Here is an 18,644-nt window from a genome sequence, read left to right on the forward strand (position 1 = left end):
GTGCTTCCTGGACTTGATTAACTATTTCCTTTCCCATATTAGGGAAGTTTTCAACTATAATCTCTTCAAATATTTTCTCAGTCCCTTTCTTTCTTTCTTCTTCTTCTGGAACCCCTATAATTCGAATGTTGGTGCGTTTCATGTTGTCCCAGAGGTCTCTGAGACTGTCCTCAGTTCTTTTCATTCTTTTTTCTTTATTCTGCTCTGCAGTAGTTATTTCCACTACTTTATCTTCCAGGTCACTTATCCGTTCTTCTGCCTCAGTTATTCTGCTATTGATCCTATCTAGAGTGATTTTAATTTCATTTATTGCATTGTTCATCGTTGCTTGTTTCATCTTTAGTTCTTGTAGGTCCTTGTTAACTGTTTCTTGCATTTTGTCCATTCTACTTCCAAGATTTCGGATCATCCTTACTATCATTATTCTGAATTCTTTTTCAGGTAGATTGCCTATTTCCTCTTCATTTGTTAGGTCTGGTGGGTTTTTATCTTGCTCCTTCATCTGCTGTGTGTTTTTCTGTCTTCTCATTTTGCTTATCTTACTGTGTTTGGGGTCTCCTTTTTGCAGGCTGCAGGTTCGTAGTTCCCGTTGTTTTTGATGTCTGTCTCCAGTGGCTAAGGTTGTTTCAGTGGGTTGTGTAGGCTTCCTGGTGGAGGGGACTAGTGCCTGTGTTGTGCTGGATGAGGCTGGATCTTGTCTCTCTAGTGGGCAGGTTCACATCTGGTGGTGTGTTTTGGGGTGTCTGTGGCCTTATTATGATTTTAGGCAGCCTCTCTGCTAATGGGTGGGGTTGTGTTCCTGTTTTGCTAGTTGTTTGGCATAGGTTGTCCAGCACTATGGCTTGCTGGTCGTTGAGTGAAGCTGGGTGCTGGTGTTAAGATGGAGGTCTCTGGGATATTTCCACCGTTTAATATTATGTGGAGCTGGGAGGTCTTTTGTTGACCAGTGTCCTGAAGTTGGCTCTCCTACCTCAGAGGCAGAGCCCTGACTCCTGGCTGGAGCACCAAGAGCCTTTCATCCACACAGCTGGCAAACTGGCATGCCCCGCCCTGCGCCGCACCGGAGACCAAGGGTCTGGACGGGTCTCGGCGGCCACCAGCCCTCCTTGAGGAAGGCTGGCGGGGACGCATGGGCCCCAGAATCTAGCGCGCAGCCACCGGGAACGCGCCGCCTGGTTTCTAAGGAACCGGGGTCTCAAGATTGGTGTACATTTAAGACAGGGATCAAAGTGAGTTTACTATAAAGTCTCTTTCTCTCTATTTCTAGATCAAAGTGAGTTTACTATAAAGTCTCTTTCTCTCTATTTCTATATCTATTTATCTATTTTTATGTGGTAAGAATTTAAACAACTTTTGACAACATTTAAACAACTTTTAAATATAACCCCACTGTTCATAAATCCATTTCGGTTGTATCACAATGCAGCTGCAAAGGCCAATTCAACTTATTTCTTATTCTCCTCTCTAGGTATTAGTTAGAGACTATCATAAGATAATTCAAGAAAATCATCACACACTAGCATCTGCCTTTTTAGCAAGTCAAGAAATTTATAGGTTTTCTTACATTTTGTACTCTCATTAATTTGTAACTTTAACTTACAAATTCTGACAATTACCAAGTATTCTTAATGCTTATGTATTTTATAACTGCTTTTAGAATCACTCCAATTACATCACTCTTCCTTTATTTAGATTATTCTGTCTAAATTCAGAGCAAACCTTTTATTCTGCCAAGGAACCTAAAAATCTCAGACTCAGAAGAAACTCTAAACCATCTGCTAGAATTTCAATCCTGTTAGTTCTCTGAATTGATAATTTAAGAACTGTAAGTGGAAGGAAAGTGGTTGATTAGAGTTGCCAAAATAACACTAAATAGAGGAAAAATCTTTTAGGTATAAAAAATTAAATCACAACTTTTTGTTGTAGATTTTAAAAAGTAGTGAGACTTTTTTTATATAGTAAGTTGTCACAATTTTGGAGATGCCTAAAGGCAATCAATGCCTATGATAGCATTGAATAGAGGGAATAGACTCTTCTACAGTATAACAACTCAACACACATTTACTAAATACTCAGTCCAATGTGCTCAATTCTCTATAAAATGATCAATTATTATTTTATAGATGAAGTAACTGTAGCTACAGAAGAGAAAAGGATGTTTCCAAGGTCTCAAAAGCAGTATTTGGAAGAAAACTATAAATAAAACCTTGATCTTTTAAAAAACAACAATTTACAACCTTTGGATTTTTTTAAGATTTCCTTTCACATTGGGAAAAGTGAGAAGACCGGATATCATGAGAGCTTTGAAACTCTCATATAAATGAGCTGGTTGATTATAGTGCCTCAGCTATCATTTGAATTATGCTACAAAATTATATCTATGGTGAAGTGTTATTAGAATGAAAATAGCAATTATCTTAAGTTACAGAAAATAATCTAAAGTCTAAAATTTAGATCACTATTAATACTGTAATTTGTGTGTAACAAGCCCCACATTAAGCCCCCCATTAAGTCTGTCTCTTAAATAACTTTGCTTATATACAGCATAGTCTTAGAATGCATGTATTCTCTTGTTTCATACATTAATGAACTGTCTAGAAATCCTCCCTCTGTGTGTATGTGTTTGTATTTCATCCGAATGTATTTCTCTTTTTCTCTGTTTTCTTCTTTCCTTTTAGCCTCTAACTGTGTGTATCTGAATGGCAGATAAAGACTTGAAAGTTATTGTTTCCTCCTGATACTATTCAAATTTCATTTTAAGTATTTTTATGCTGGTAACCCTGCCAAAAAACCATATCTTTTAAAGATAACTCACAGACTCAGACAACAAACAGCTACTTTAAACTTGACATTTTATTAACTATTTGGATATAGATATACATATTTGTCCACAAGTACCCAAGAATAAGTTGAAAAATGGGACAGTCTTAAAAATAAGATAAAAGGAAAATTTACACTTCCACAGTAATATATAAAACATAGACCCATGTAAACAAAACAGAAGCAACATAATCAAATTATAATTCATAAGGATGTGACACAGAAGAAGGTGTCAATTTCACCCATACATACTTTCATATAATTTCCTTCACACTTTCATATAATTTCCCTCATACTTGGCTAATTACAAAGTAAGGTGACTTGTAGTAAAGAATTGAATCTTCCTATAGTCAACTCTCAGAGGTCACTTGTTATTTACACACATGTTGCAAAGTGATATTAGAAAAAATATTTCTAATGTCTGGGATTTTATCCTGTTTTATTTGTACATAAACGTTGTTATTATAGGACCTACAAAGATTTAAGTCCTATAATAGGACCTACAAAGGACCTACAAAGATTTAGGTCCCAGATAAGAGATTTATTCCTTGAAATGTCATCCACTTGTAGACTCACTGTTCTTATAACACTCCTTTGTCCTCAACTTTGTGAACAGCTACATTAACTGCAAAATGAATGATTGTCTAGTACCAATTTGCAAAACAATTCCTTTTTAAATTACTATGTTTTGTTTAGAAAGCTAAGACCACCAGTATATCATATTATGATATTTAAAAAGCAGTAAAGATAAATAGGAAAGAGAGAAGCAAAATCACATAAGAATATAGAAGATTTTCACACACACACACAAATTAAGAAACAAAAAATCCAGTGTGTTAAAACAACTTTCTTCACTATTTTATGTTACTGGAGTGCCCTCTATCTTTAACGTTAAGATGTGCATCTAATTAGGCCCTAGGGATTTATGACTTTTGTTCTTCAATAAAGGGCACAACCCTATTTTACTATTAAAAGGGGATTTTTAACCTTAAAGCAGTTTTACTTTCTGTATTATTTCAAATAATAGATTGTTTTAAAACTAATTGAATAGAGCAGTAATCATTAGTGCAATGCTATATATTTTCCTCAGTAAAGATAAGATGGCTGATATCTTTTTTTTTTTAATAAATTTATTTATTTATTTTTGACTGTGTTGGGTCTTCGTTTCTGTGCGAGGGCTTTCTCCGGTTGCGGCGAGCGGGGGCCAGATGGCTGATATCTTAAATGTGTTCCAAGAATGTAAATCAAAGCTTAGTAATATATTCAATAATCAGTTTGAAGATAATCCACTATAGTATTCAATGTGTGATGCTACCAATTAGCACTTAATAATTAATGGCAGTGTACCAACATGTCCAGAGTTCTCCTTTGTTTCATATACTCCAAGAAAATGCCCATTATAATGACCTATTGTTATGCATCCATTAGAAAATGACGGTGTTATGGATTTTTTTTTACATTACAAAGAAAGTATTGTGTAATGGAACACATTCTGGTTTGAGAATCAAAGTGTCATAGTCCAAACTTGGCCTATTGATTAGCTATACATTCTTTGGTTTTAAGTGGTGTAATCTCCATTTTCCATCTGCAAAAGGAGGGCATTTTGTCTCCCAATTTGTGTTCAAGGAACAACTGATCTGAAACTTTGGTATTATCTAATATGTATGTTATAGTTCATCATGATCTGGGATCCAATTCTCATATGCCCCTAAGTGATTCTTATGCATATTAAAATATGAAAAAGCCTGTCTATATTAGCTCTGAGGATCCTTCAGTCTCTGACATTATATGATTCTAAATTTTAATGAAATAATTACATATGCCACGTTTCAAATAAAATCAGATCTGGTCTTAGGTAAGGAGAGATTTTATTGGAAAGGATTACTGCAATAAGGAGTGGAGGATAACTGTAACAGCTGGAAGGAGACTCTTGTAATAGAGAGATTTGCAAGCATCTCAAAGGTTAAGTAGACAAACACTTTCCTAAGGAGACAGAATGAGGTGTGAGGTTTGGAATGAGAGGGTGACATGATCAAACAGTTGGTCAGGGAATGTCTTTCCTTGAGGTCAGCTGATTCCTAGGAGGGTTCCTTAGGGAAGGATTGTATACTGGCCCAGGGTGATAATGGGTCAAAGTTCAAGAGTCTAGGGAGGGGAGAAACCTAACTTGGTCAGTCCCTTAACAAGTCTTTGTTTCAGTTGATCTGCCAGGAAAAACAGTTCAGCTGATCTTTATGAAGCAAAAGATAGGAGCTTGAACAGTCTATGTCTAGCCTTGTCACAGGTAAACCAGGAAGGAATCTATGAGTCGTATGGGGAAAGGGAGTTCCTTGCACTAAGTCATTTCGTGAACAGAGAATTTTGGCAGGGAGTGGGGGGAGAAGTTTATTAATATTGCTGTTTTCTAGGGCTCGGGTACAATTCAACATTGTCAAAAGCAACTTCTGAATTAGAAAAATAAACCCTCTGAAACTATGACAAAAACAAGCAATCAGTTTCAGAAGTCCACAAAGGCATTGTTAAATTGAGGTTGCACTTCTCCAGCAAAAACATAAAGGATTTGAGTTTTCACAAAAGTAGGTACAGGCCTCAGTTTAGTCCAGCACTTCATTCTTACAGAGTGCTCTTTTGTGAAAGCATCCTGCTGCATTTTTATTTCACGAAGGTGAACCACTACCGTGGATAATATACTTGGCCTTTTTTAGATAGGGAATATATATACACACACACACACACACACACACATATATATATATACTCTTTATATATATACTCTTTATATATATATATATATATATATATATATATAAAGTTCCATGTCAGCTTAATGTCCTCAGCATGGGAAGACTTGGCGAGCTACAGATTTAGAACAAAGGCAGTGAATCTGGGGCACCCTGCTCCCAGACTGCTCCAAGCAGAGTCTAAAGTACCTTGTATAGCAATGAAAAGCATTATACATGTATACACAGCTGCTTGTTATCAAAATTGCTTATCTGGTAGTTTTTAATAAAAACTTATTTGATTTCCTGGAGTGCATTGTCACTACTTAGCAGGAAAAAAATATCATTTTCTTTAGCTATTCCTCCCCTTTATTCTAACCTGCCTTCCCTGTCCTCCAAAACACACACACGCACGTACAGGCATGCATACACACAGACACATGCACATGCTTTGATAATGAACCACTCAAAGACAAAGATGTGGAGCAGTTTGAAGACAGAGAATGTGTGCCATGCTCTCATAGAAACTGAGCATTATTTATGGGTATGGATTGACAATTCATGTAGTATATGCTTTGTTTATGGGAAGGGTTTGGTTGGTATACTCAGTAAATAATTTCTTCATAGATACATCTGTGTTGTTGCCTGCAGACTGTGTCTATGTTTTGATCTCTAAAACAATTTTCTTTCTTCAGGAGTACCTGAGACAATAGGAAATCATTTTCAGACTTGAAGCTCATTAACTGCTTATATAATGCTCATTTTTACAGATGGGGTGTGATGTAAGTGGAGAATCTGTCCATACTGAGGATGAAGCTTAATTTTTTTTTAATACTCTTTAAAATATACTGACATATCAAATCACCTAACTCCTGACCTTGCCTTAGTTCAGAAATGATTATCTTAGAGTAATTCCTTGACATTTATTGGCAAGAAAGATCTTGGAAATACAGTATATTAACTGGATGTAATATATTAATAATATTAATTAATATTAACTCAAATGTATTAATAATAATGGTACCTACAAAGTTTATTTTGCTTGATCAGCACTTTACAGTGTTGAATTCTTTTATTTTTTTTAACATCTTTATTGGAGTATAATTGCTTTACAATGGTGTGTTAGTTTCTGCTTTATAACAAAGTGAATCAGTTATACATATACATATGTTCCCATATCTCTTCCCTCTTGCGTCTCCCTCCCTCCCACCCTCCCTACCCCACTCCTCCAGGCGGTCACAAAGCAGCGAGCTGATCTCCCTGTGCTATGCTTCTGCTTCCCACTAGCTATATACCTTATGTTTGGTAGTGTATATATGTCCATGCCTCTCTCTCACTTTGTCACAGCTCACCCTTCCCCCACCCCATATCCTCAAGTCCGTTCTCTAGTAGATCTGTGTCTTTATTCCTGCCTTACCCCTAGGTTCTTCATGACATTTTTTTCCTTAAATTCCATACATATGTGTTAGCATACGGTATTTGTCTTTCTCTTTCTGACTTACTTCACTCTGTATGACAGACTCTAGGTCTATCCACCTCATTACATATAGCTCAATTTCGTTTCTTTTTATGGCTGAGTAATATTCCATTGTATATATGTGCCACATCTTCTTTATCCATTCATCCCATGATGGACACTTAGGTTGTTTCCATCTCTGGGCTATTATAAATAGAGCTGCAATGAACATTTTGGTACATGACACTTTTTGAATTATGGTTTTCTGAGGGTATATGCCCAGTAGTGGGATTGCTGGGTCATATGGTAGTTCTATTTGTAGTGTTTTAAGGTACCTCCATACTGTTCTCCATAGTGGCTGTACCAATTCACATTCCCACCAGCAGTGCAAGAGTGTTCCCTTTTCTCCACACCCTCTCCAACATTTATTGTTTGTAGAATTTTTGATGATGGCCATTCTGACTGGTGTGACATGATATCTCATTGTAGTTTTGATTTGCATTTCTCTAATGATTAATGATGTTGAGCATTCTTTCATGTGTTTGTTGGCAGTCTATATATCTTCTTTGGAGAAATGTCTATTTAGGTCTTCCACCCATTTTTGGATTGGGTTGTTTGTTTTTTTGTTGTTGAGCTGCATGTGCTGCTTGTATATTTTGGAAATTAATCCTTTGTAACTTGCTTCATCTGCAAATATTTTCTCCCATTCTGAGGGTTGTCTTTTGGTCTTGTTTATGGTTTCCTTTGCTGTGCAAAAGCTTTTAAGTTTCATTAGGTCTCATTTGTTTATTTTTGTTTTAATTTCCATTTCTCTAGGAGGTGGGTCAAAAAGGATCTTGCTGTGATTTATGTCATAGAGTGTTCTACCTAGGTTTTCCTCTAAGAGTTTTGTAGTGTCAGACCTTACATTTAGGTGTTTAATCCATTTTGATTATATTTTTGTGTATGGTGTTAGGAAGTGTTCTAATTTCATTCTTTTACATGTAGCTGTCCAGTTATCCTAGCACCACTCATTAAAGAGGCTGTCTTTTCTCCATTGTATATTCTTGCCTCCTTTATCAAAGATAAGGTGACCATATGTGCATGGGTTTATCTGTAGGCTTTCTATCCTGTTCCATTGATCTATAATTCTGTTTTTGTGCCAGTACCATACTCTCTTGATTATTTTAGCTTTATAGTATAGTCTGAGTTCAGAGAGACTGATTCCTCCAACTCCATTTTTCTTTCTTAAGATTGCTTTGGCTATTCAGGGTCTTTTGTGTTTCCATAAAAATTGAAATTTTTTTTGTTCTAGTTCTGTGAAAAATGCCATTCGTAGTTTGATAGGGATTGCACTGAATCTGTAGATTGCTTTGGGTAGTATAGTCATTTTCATAATGTTGATTCTTCCAATCTAAGAACATGGTATATCTCTCCATCTGTTTGTATCATCTTTAATTTCCTTCATCAGTGTCTTATGGTTTTCTGCATACATGTCTTTTGTCTCCTGAGGAAGGTTTATTCCTAAGTGTTTTATTCTTTTTGTTGCAGTGGTAAATGGCAGTGTTTCCTTAATTTCTCTGCTTGATTTTTCATCGTTAGTGTAGGAATGCAAGAGATTTCTATGCATTAATTTTGTATCCTGCTACTTTACCAAATTCATTGATTGGCTCTAGTAGTTTTCTGGTAGCATCTTTAGGATTCTCTACATATAGTATCATGTCATTTGCAAACAGTGACAGTTTTACTTCTTCTATTCCAATATGGATTCCTTTTATTTCTTTTTCTTCTCTGATTCCTATGGCTAAAACTTCCAAAACTATATTGAGTAATAATGGTGAGTGTGGGCAACCTTGTCTTGTTCCTGATTTTAGTGGAAATGGGTTCAGTTTTCACCACTGAGAACCATGTTGGCTGTGGGTTTGTCATTTATGGCCTTTATTATGTTGCAGTAAGTTCTCTCTATGCAAACTTTCTGGAGAGTTTTTATCATAAATGGGTATTGAATTCTGTTGAAAGCTATTTCTGCATCTATTGTGATGATCATATGGTTTTTATTCTCCAATTTGTTAATATGATGTATCACATTGATTTATTTGCATATATTAAAGAATCCTTGCATTCCTGCAGTAAACCCCACTTGATCATGGTGCATAATCATTTTAATGCACTGCTGGATTCTGTTTGCTAGTATTTTGTTGAGATTTTTCATCTATGTTCATCAGTGATATTGGCCTGTAGTTTTCTTTTTTTGTGACATCTTTTTCTGGTTTTGGTATAAGGGTGATGGTGGCCTTTTGGAATGAGTTAGGGAGTGTTCCTCCCTCTGTAATTATTTGGAAGAGTTTGAGGAGGATAGATGTTAGCTCTTCTCTAAATGTTTGATAAAATTAACTGGTGAAGCCATCTGGTCCTGGGGTTTTGTTTGTTGGAAGATTTTAAATCACAGTCTCAATTTCAGTGCTTGTGATTGGTCTGTTTATATTTTCTATGTCTTCCTAGTTCAGTTTCGGAAGGTTGTGAGGTTGTGCTTTTCTAAGAATGTGTCCATTTCTTCCAGGTTATTCATTTTATTGATATATATTTGCTTGTAATAATCTCTCATGGCCTTTGCATTTCTGAAGTGTCAGTTGTAACTTCTCCTTTTTCATTTCTAATTCTCTTGATCTGAGTCCTATCCCTTTTTTTCTTTTTTTTTTTTTTTTTTTAAACATCTTTATTGGGGTATAATTGCTTTACAATGGTGTGTTAGTTTCTGCTTTATAACAAAGTGAATCAGCTATACATATACATATGTTCCCATATGTCTTCCCTCTTGCGTCTCCCTCCCTCCCACTCTCCCCATCCCACACTTCCAGGCTGTCACAAAGCACCGAGCTAATATCCCTGTGCCTTGCGGCTGCTTCCCCCCAGCTATCTACCTTACTACGTTTGTTAGTGTGTATATGTCCATGACTCTCTCTCGCCCTGTCAAAACTCACCCTTCCCCCTCCCCATATCCTCAAGTCCGTTCTCCAGTAGGTCTGCGTCTCTATTCCTATCTTACCCCTAGGTTCTTCATGACATTTTTTTCCCTTAAATTCCATATATATGTGTTAGCATACGGTATTTGTCTTTTTCTTTCTGACTTACTTCACTCTGTATGACAGATTCTAGGTCTATCCATCTCATTACAAATACCTCAATTTCATTTCTTTTTAAGGCTGAGTAATATTCCATTGTGTATATGTGCCACATCTTCTTTATCCATTCATCCGATGATGGGCGCTTAGGTTGTTTCCATGTCCTGGCTATTGTAAATAGAGCTGCAATGAACATTTTGGTACATGACTCTCTTTGAATTTTGGTTTTCTCAGGGTATATTCCAAGTAGTGGGATTGCTGGGTCATATGGTAATTCTATTTGTAGTTTTTTAAGGAACCTCCATACTGTTCTCCACAGTGGCTGAACCAATTCACATTCCCACCAGCAGTGCAAGAGTGTCCCCTTTTCTCCACACCCTCTCCAGCATTTATTGTTTCTAGATTTTTTGATGATGGCCATTCTGACTGGTGTGAGATGATATCTCATTGTAGTTTTGATTTGCATTTCTCTAATGATTAATGATGTTGAGCATTCTTTCATGTGTTTGTTGGCATTCTGTATATCTTCTTTGGAGAAATGTCTATTTAGGTCTTCTGCCCATTTTTGGATGGGGTTGTTTGTTTTTTTGTTATTGAGCTGCATGAGCTGCTTGTAAATTTTGGAGATTAATCCTTTGTCAGTTGCTTCATTTGCAAATGTTTTCTCCCATTCTGAGGGTTGTCTTTTGGTCTTGGTTATGGTTTCCTTTGCTGTGCAAAAGCTTTGAAGTTTCATTAGGTCCCATTTGTTTATTTTTGTTTTTATTTCCATTACTCTAGGAGGTGGGTCAGAAAGGATCTTGCTGTGATTTATGTCATAGAGTGTTCTTCCTATGTTTTCTTCTAAGAGTTTGATAGTTTCTGGCCTTACATTTAGGTCTTTAATCCATTTTGAGCTTATTTTTGTGTATGGTGTTAGGGAGTGATCTAATCTCATACTTTTACATGTACCTGTCCAGTTTTCCCAGCACCATTTATTGAAGAAGCTGTCCTTTCTCCACTGTACATTCCTGCCTCCTTTATCAAAGATAAGGTGTCCATATGTGCGTGGGTTTATCTCTGGGCTTTCTATCCTGTTCCACTGATCTATCTTTCTGTTTTTGTGCCAGTACCATACTGTCTTGATTACTGTTGCTTTGTAATATAGTCTGAAGTCTGGGAGCCTTATTCCTCCAGCTCCTTTTTTCGTTCTCAAGATTGCTTTGGCTATTCGGGGTCTTTTGTGTTTCCATACAAATTGCGAAATTTTTTGTTCTAGTTCTGTGAAAAATGCCAGTGGTAGTTTGATAGGGATTGCATTGAATCTGTAGATTGCTTTGGGTAGTAGAGTCATTTTCACAATGTTGATTCTTCCCATCCAAGAACATGGTATATCTCTCCATCTATTTGTATCATCTTTAATTTCTTTCATCAGTGTCTTATAATTTTCTGCATACAGGTCTTTCGTATCCTTAGGTAGGTTTATTCCTAGATATTTTATTCTTTTTGTTGCAATGGTAAATGGGAGTGTTTTCTTGATTTCACTTTCAGATTTTTCATCATTAGTATATAGGAATGCCAGAGATTTCTGTGCATTAATTTTGTATCCTGCTACTTTACCAAATTCATTGATTAGCTCTAGTAGTTTTCTGGTAGCATCTTTAGGATTCTCTATGTATAGTATCATGTCATCTGCAAACAGTGACAGCTTTACTTCTTCTTTTCCGATTTGGATTCCTTTTATTTCCTTTTCTTCTCTGATTGCTGTGGCTAAAACTTCCAAAACTATGTTGAATAAGAGTGGTGAGAGTGGGCAACCTTGTCTTGTTCCTGATCTTAGTGGAAATGCTTTCAGTTTTTCACCATTGAGGATGATGTTTGCTGTGGGCTTGTCATATATGGCTTTTATTATGTTTAGGAAAGTTCCCTCTATGCCTACTTTCTGGAGGGTTTTTATCATAAATGGGTGTTGAATTTTGTCGAAAGCTTTCTCTGCATCTATTGAGATGATCATATGGTTTTTCTCCTTCAATTTGTTAATATGGTTTATCACATTGATAGATTTGCGTATATTGAAGAATCCTTGCATTCCTGGAATAAACCCCACTTGATCATGGTGTATGATCCTTTTAATGTGCTGTTGGATTCTGTTTGCTAGTATTTTGTTGAGGATTTTTGCATCTATGTTCATCAGTGATATTGGCCTGTAGTTTTCTTTCTTTGTGACATCCTTGTCTGGTTTTGGTATCAAGGTGATGGTGGCTTCGTAGAAGGAATTTGGGAGTGTTCCTCCCTCTGCTATATTTTGGAAGAGTTTGAGAAGGATAGGTGTTAGCTCTTCTCTAAACGTTTGATAGAATTCACCTGTGAAGCCATCTGGTCCTGGGCTTTTGTTTGTTGGAAGGTTTTTAATCACAGTTTCAATTTCAGTGCTTGTGATTGGTCTGTTCATATTTTCTATTTCTTCCTGATTCAGTCTTGGCAGGTTGTGCATTTCTAAGAATTTGTCCATTTCTTCCAGATTGTCCATTTTATTGGCATAGAGTTGCTTGTAGTAATCTCTCATGATCTTTTGTATTTCTGCAGTGTCAGTTGTTACTTCTCCTTTTTCATTTCTAATTCTATTGATTTGAGTCTTCTCCCTTTTTTTCTTGATGAGTCTGGCTAGTGGTTTATCTATTTTGTTTATCTTCTCAAAGAACCAGCTTTTAGTTTTATTGATCTTTGCTATTGTTTCCTTCATTTCTTTTTCATTTATTTCTGATCTGATTTTTATGATTTCTTTCCTTCTGCTAGCTTTGGGGTTTTTTTGTTCTTCTTTCTCTAATTGCTTGAGGTGCAAGGTTAGGTTGTTTATTCGAGATGTTTCCTGCTTCTTAAGGTGGGCTTGTATTGCTATAAACTTCCCCCTTAGAACTGCTTTTGCTGCATCCCATAGGTTTTGGGTCGTTGTGTCTCCATTGTCATTTGTTTCTAGGTATTTTTTTATTTCCTCTTTGATTTCTTCAGTGATCACTTCATTATTAAGTAGTGTATTGTTTAGCCTCCATGTGTTTGTATTTTTTACAGATCTTTTCCTGTAATTGATATCTAGTCTCATGGCGTTGTGGTCGGAAAAGATACTTGATACAATTTCAGTTTTCTTAAATTTACCAAGGCTTGATTTGTGACCCAAGATATGATCTATCCTGGAGAATGTTCCATGAGCACTTGAGAAAAATGTGTATTCTGTTGTTTTTGGATGGAGTGTCCTATAAATATCAATTAAGTCCATCTTGTTTAATGTATCATTTAAAGCTTGTGTTTCCTTATTTATTTTCATTTTGGATGATCTGTCCATGGGTGAAAGTGGGGTGTTAAAGTCCCCTACTATGAATGTGTTACTGTTGATCTCCCCTTTTATGGTTGTTAGTATTTGCCTTATGTATTGAGGTGCTCCTATGTTGGGTGCATAAATATTTACAATTGTTATATCTTCTTCTTGGATCGATCCCTTGATCATTATGTAGTGTCCTTCTTTGTCCCTTTTAATAGTCCTTATTTTAAAGTCTATTTTGTCTGATATGAGAATTGCTACTCCAGCTTTCTTTTGGTTTCCATTTGCATGGAATATCTTTTTCCATCCCCTTACTTTCAGTCTGTATGTGTCTCTAGGTCTGAAGTGGGTCTCTTGTAGACAGCATATATAAGGGTCTTGTTTTTGTATCCATTCAGCCAATCTGTGTCTTTTGGTGGGAGCATTTAGTCCATTTACATTTAAGGTAATTATCGATATGTATGTTCCTATTTCCATTTTATATATTGTTTTGGGTTCGCTACTATAGGTCATTTCCTTCTCTTGTGTTTCGTGTCTAGAGAAGTTCCTTTAGCATTTGTTGTAAAGCTGGTTTGGTGGTGCTGAACTCTCTCAGCTTTTGCTTGTCTGTAAAGGTTTTAATTTCTCCATCAGGTGTGAATGAGATCCTTGCTGGGTAGAGTAGTCTTGGTTTCAGGCTATTCTCCTTCATCACTTTCAGTATGTCCTGCCACTCCCTTCTGGCTTGTAGGGTTTCTGCTGAGAGATCAGCTGTTAACCTTATGGGGATTCCCTTGTGTGTTATTTGTTGTTTTTCCCTTGCTGCTTTTAATATGCTTTCTTTGTATTTAATTTTTGACAGTTTGATTAATATGTGTCTTGGCGTGTTTCTCCTTGTATTTATCCTGTATGGGACCCTCTGTGCTTCCTGGACTTGATTAACTATTTCCTTTCCCATATTAGGGAAGTTTTCAACTATAATCTCTTCAAATATTTTCTCAGTCCCTTTCTTTCTTTCTTCTTCTTCTGGAACCCCTATAATTCGAATGTTGGTGCGTTTCATGTTGTCCCAGAGGTCTCTGAGACTGTCCTCAGTTCTTTTCATTCTTTTTTCTTTATTCTGCTCTGCAGTAGTTATTTCCACTACTTTATCTTCCAGGTCACTTATCCGTTCTTCTGCCTCAGTTATTCTGCTATTGATCCTATCTAGAGTGATTTTAATTTCATTTATTGCATTGTTCATCGTTGCTTGTTTCATCTTTAGTTCTTGTAGGTCCTTGTTAACTGTTTCTTGCATTTTGTCCATTCTAATTCCAAGATTTCGGATCATCCTTACTATCATTATTCTGAATTCTTTTTCAGGTAGATTGCCTATTTCCTCTTCATTTGTTAGGTCTGGTGGGTTTTTATCTTGCTCCTTCATCTGCTGTGTGTTTTTCTGTCTTCTCATTTTGCTTATCTTACTGTGTTTGGGGTCTCCTTTTTGCAGGCTGCAGGTTCGTAGTTCCCGTTGTTTTTGATGTCTGTCTCCAGTGGCTAAGGTTGTTTCAGTGGGTTGTGTAGGCTTCCTGGTGGAGGGGACTAGTGCCTGTGTTGTGCTGGATGAGGCTGGATCTTGTCTCTCTAGTGGGCAGGTTCACGTCTGGTGGTGTGTTTTGGGGTGTCTGTGGCCTTATTATGATTTTAGGCAGCCTCTCTGCTAATGGGTGGGGTTGTGTTCCTGTTTTGCTAGTTGTTTGGCATAGGTTGTCCAGCACTGTGGCTTGCTGGTCGTTGAGTGAAGCTGGGTGCTGGTGTTAAGATGGAGGTCTCTGGGATATTTCCACCGTTTAATATTATGTGGAGCTGGGAGGTCTCTTGTTGACCAGTGTCCTGAAGTTGGCTCTCCTACCTCAGAGGCAGAGCCCTGACTCCTGGCTGGAGCACCAAGAGCCTTTCATCCACACAGCTCAGAATAAAAGGGAGAAAAAGTAGGGAGAATTAGTAGAAGTATGAGTAAAGAAAGAAGGAAAGGAGGAAAGGAAGGAAGGAAGAAAGAAGCAAAGAAGGAAAGAAAGGAGGGAGGGAGGGAGGGAGGGAGGAAGGAAGGAAGGAGGGAAAGAAGGAAAAAAGACAGAAAGAAAGATGATACAGTAAAAATAAAATAAAGTATAATATAGTTATTGAATTAAAAAATATTTAGAAAAAAAAAAAAAAGGGACGGATAGAACCTTAGGACAAATGTTGGAAGCAAAGCTATACAGAGAAAATCTTACACAGAAGCATACACATACACCTTCACAAAAAGAGGTAAAGGGGGAAAAATCATAAATCCTGCTCCCTGAGACCACCTCCTCAATTTGGGGTGATTCGTTGTCTAAAGGAGGGAAGGAAGGAAGGAAAGAAAGAAAGAACGAAGGTAAAGTACAATAAAGTTATTACAATTAAACTTAATTATTAAGAAAAAGAATTTTTAAAAAAAAAGTCATGGACGGATAGAGCCCTAGGACAAATGGTGGAAGCAAGAGTATACAGACAGGATCTCACACAGAAGCATACACGTACACATTCACAAAAAGAGGAAAAGGGAAAAAAATCATAGATCTCGCTCCTAAAGTCCACCTCTTCAATTTGGGATCATTCCTTGTCTATTCAGGTATTCCACAGATGCAGGGTATATCAAGTTGATTGTGGAGCTTTAATCCGCTGCTTCTGTGGCTGCTGGGAGAGATTTCCCTTTCTCTTCTTTGTTCTCACAGCTCACAGGAGCTCAGCTTTGGATTTGGCCCTGCCTCTGCGTGTAGGTCGCTGGAGGGCGTCTGTTTTTTCGCTCAGACAGGACGGGGTTAAAGGAGCCGCTGATTCGGGGCCTCCGGCTCACTCAGGCCGGGGGTTGGGGGATGGGGGAAGGAGGGGCACTGCGTGCGGGGCGGGCCTGCGGCAGCAGAGGCGGCGTGACGTTGCGGCAGAGGCCGGCGTGACGTTGCACCAGCCTGAGACCCGCCGTGCGTACTCCCGGGGAAGTTGTCCCTGGATCCCGGGAACCTGGCAGTGGCGGGCTGCACAGGCTCCGCGGAAGAGGGGTGTGGAGAGTGACCTGTGCTCGCACACAGGCCCCTTGGTGGCGGCAGCAGCAGCCTTAGCGTCTCCCGCCCGTCTCTGGGGTCCGCGGTTTTAGCCGCGGCTCGCGCCCGTCTCTGGGGTTTGTGCTTTCAGCCGCGGCTCGCGCCCGTCTCGGGGGCTCGCGCCCTCAGCCGCGGCTCGCGCCCGTCTCTGGGGTTCGCGCTTTTAGCCGCGGCTCGCGCCCGTCTCTGGAGTTCCTTTAAGCAGCGCTCTTAAACCCCTCTCCTCGCGCACCAGGAAACAAAGAGGGAAGAAAAAGTCTCTTGCCTCTTCGGCCGGTGCAGGCTTTTCCCCGAACTCCCTCCCGGCTAGTCGTGGTGCACTAACCCCTTCAGGCTATGTTCAAGCCGCCAACCCCAGTCCTCTCCCTGAGCTCCGTCCAAAACCAAAACCCGAGCCTCAGCTCGCAGCCCCGCCCGCCCCGGCGGGTGAGCAGACAAGCCACTCGGGCTGGTGAGTGCCGGTCAGCACCGATCGTCTGTGCAGGAATCTCCCCGCTTTGCCCTCCGCACCCGTCGCTGTGCACTACTCCGCGGTCCCGAAACTCCCCCCTCTGCCTCCCGCAGTCTCCGCCCGCGGAGGGGCTTCCTAGTGTGTGGAAACTTTTCCTCCTTCACAGCTCCCTCCCACTGGTACAGGTGCCGTCCTTATTCTTTTGTCTCTGTTTTTTCTTTTGCCCTACCCAGTTACGTGGGGAGTTTCTTGCCTTTTGGGAGGTCTGAGGTCTTCTGCCAGCCTTCAGTAGGAGTTCTGTAGGAGTTGTTCCACGTGTGGATGTATTTCTGGTGTATCCGTGGGGAGGAAGGCGATCTCCGCGTCTTACTCTTCCGCCATCTTCAAGGTCCCCCCCTTTTTTTCTTGATGTATCTGGTTAATGGTTTATCAATTTTGTCTGTCTTCGCAAATAACCAGCTTTTAGTTTTATTGATATTTGCTACTGTTTCTTCATTTCTTTTTCATTTGTTTCTGATCTGATCTTTATGATTTCTTTCCTTCTGCTTTTTTTTTTTACTTCTTTCCTTAATTGCTTTAGGTGTAAGGTTAAGTTTTTTATTTGAGATTTTTCTTGCTTCTTGAGATAGGTTTGTATTGCTATAAACTTCTCTCTTAGAACTGCTTTTGCTGTATCCCATAGGTTTTGTGTCATTGTGTTTTCACTGTCATTTGTTTCTAGGCTTTTTTTTTTTTTTTTTTGCAGTACACGGGCCTCTCAGTGTTGTGGCCTCTCCCGTTGTGGAGCACAGGCTCTAGACGCGCAGGCTGAGTGGCCATGGCTCATGGGCCTAGCCGCTCCATGGCATATGAGATCTTCCCAGACCAGGGCGCGAACCCATGTCCCCTGCATCAGCAGGCGAACTCTCAACCACTGCGCCACCACGGAAGCCCTGTTTCTAGGTATTTTTTCCTCTTTGCTTTCTTCAGTGATCTCTTGGTTATTTAGTAGTGTATTACTTCGCCTCCATGTATTTGTATTTTTACAGTTTTTTTCCTGTAATTGATATGTAGTCTCATAGCGCTGTGGTCAGAAAAGATGCTTGATACGATTTCAATTTTCTTAAATCTACCAAGACTTCATTTGTGACCCTAGATATGATCTATCCTGGAGAATGTTCCATGAGCACTTGAGAAGAAAGTGTATTCTGTTTTTTTTGGATGGAATGTCCTATAAATATCAATTAAGTCCATCTGGTCTAAAGTGTCTTTTAAAGCTTGTGTTTCCTTATTTACTTTCATTTTGGTTGATCTGTCCATTGGTGAAAGTGGGGGTATTAAAGTCCCCTACTATGATTGTGTTGCTGTCGATTTCCCCTTTTATGGCTGTTAGCATTTGCCTTATGTATTGATATACTCCTGTGTTTGGTGCATAAATATTTACCATTGTTATATCTTCTTCTTGGATTGATCCCTTGATCATTATGTAGTGTTCTCCTTTGTCTCTTGTAATAGTCTTTATTTTAAAGTCTATTTTGTTTGATATGAGAATTGCTACTTCAGCTTTCTTTTGATTTCCATTTGCATAGAATATCTTTTTCTATCCCCTCACTTTCAGTCTGGATGTGTCCCTAGGTCTGAAGTGGGTCTCTTGTAGACAGCATATATATGGGTCTTGTTTATGTATCCATTCAGCCAGTCTATGTCTTTTGGCTGGAACATTTAATCCATTCACCCTT

This window comes from Phocoena sinus, chromosome 6 (assembly GCF_008692025.1).
Source record: "Phocoena sinus isolate mPhoSin1 chromosome 6, mPhoSin1.pri, whole genome shotgun sequence".
In the NCBI taxonomy this organism is placed as follows: domain Eukaryota; kingdom Metazoa; phylum Chordata; class Mammalia; order Artiodactyla; family Phocoenidae; genus Phocoena; species Phocoena sinus.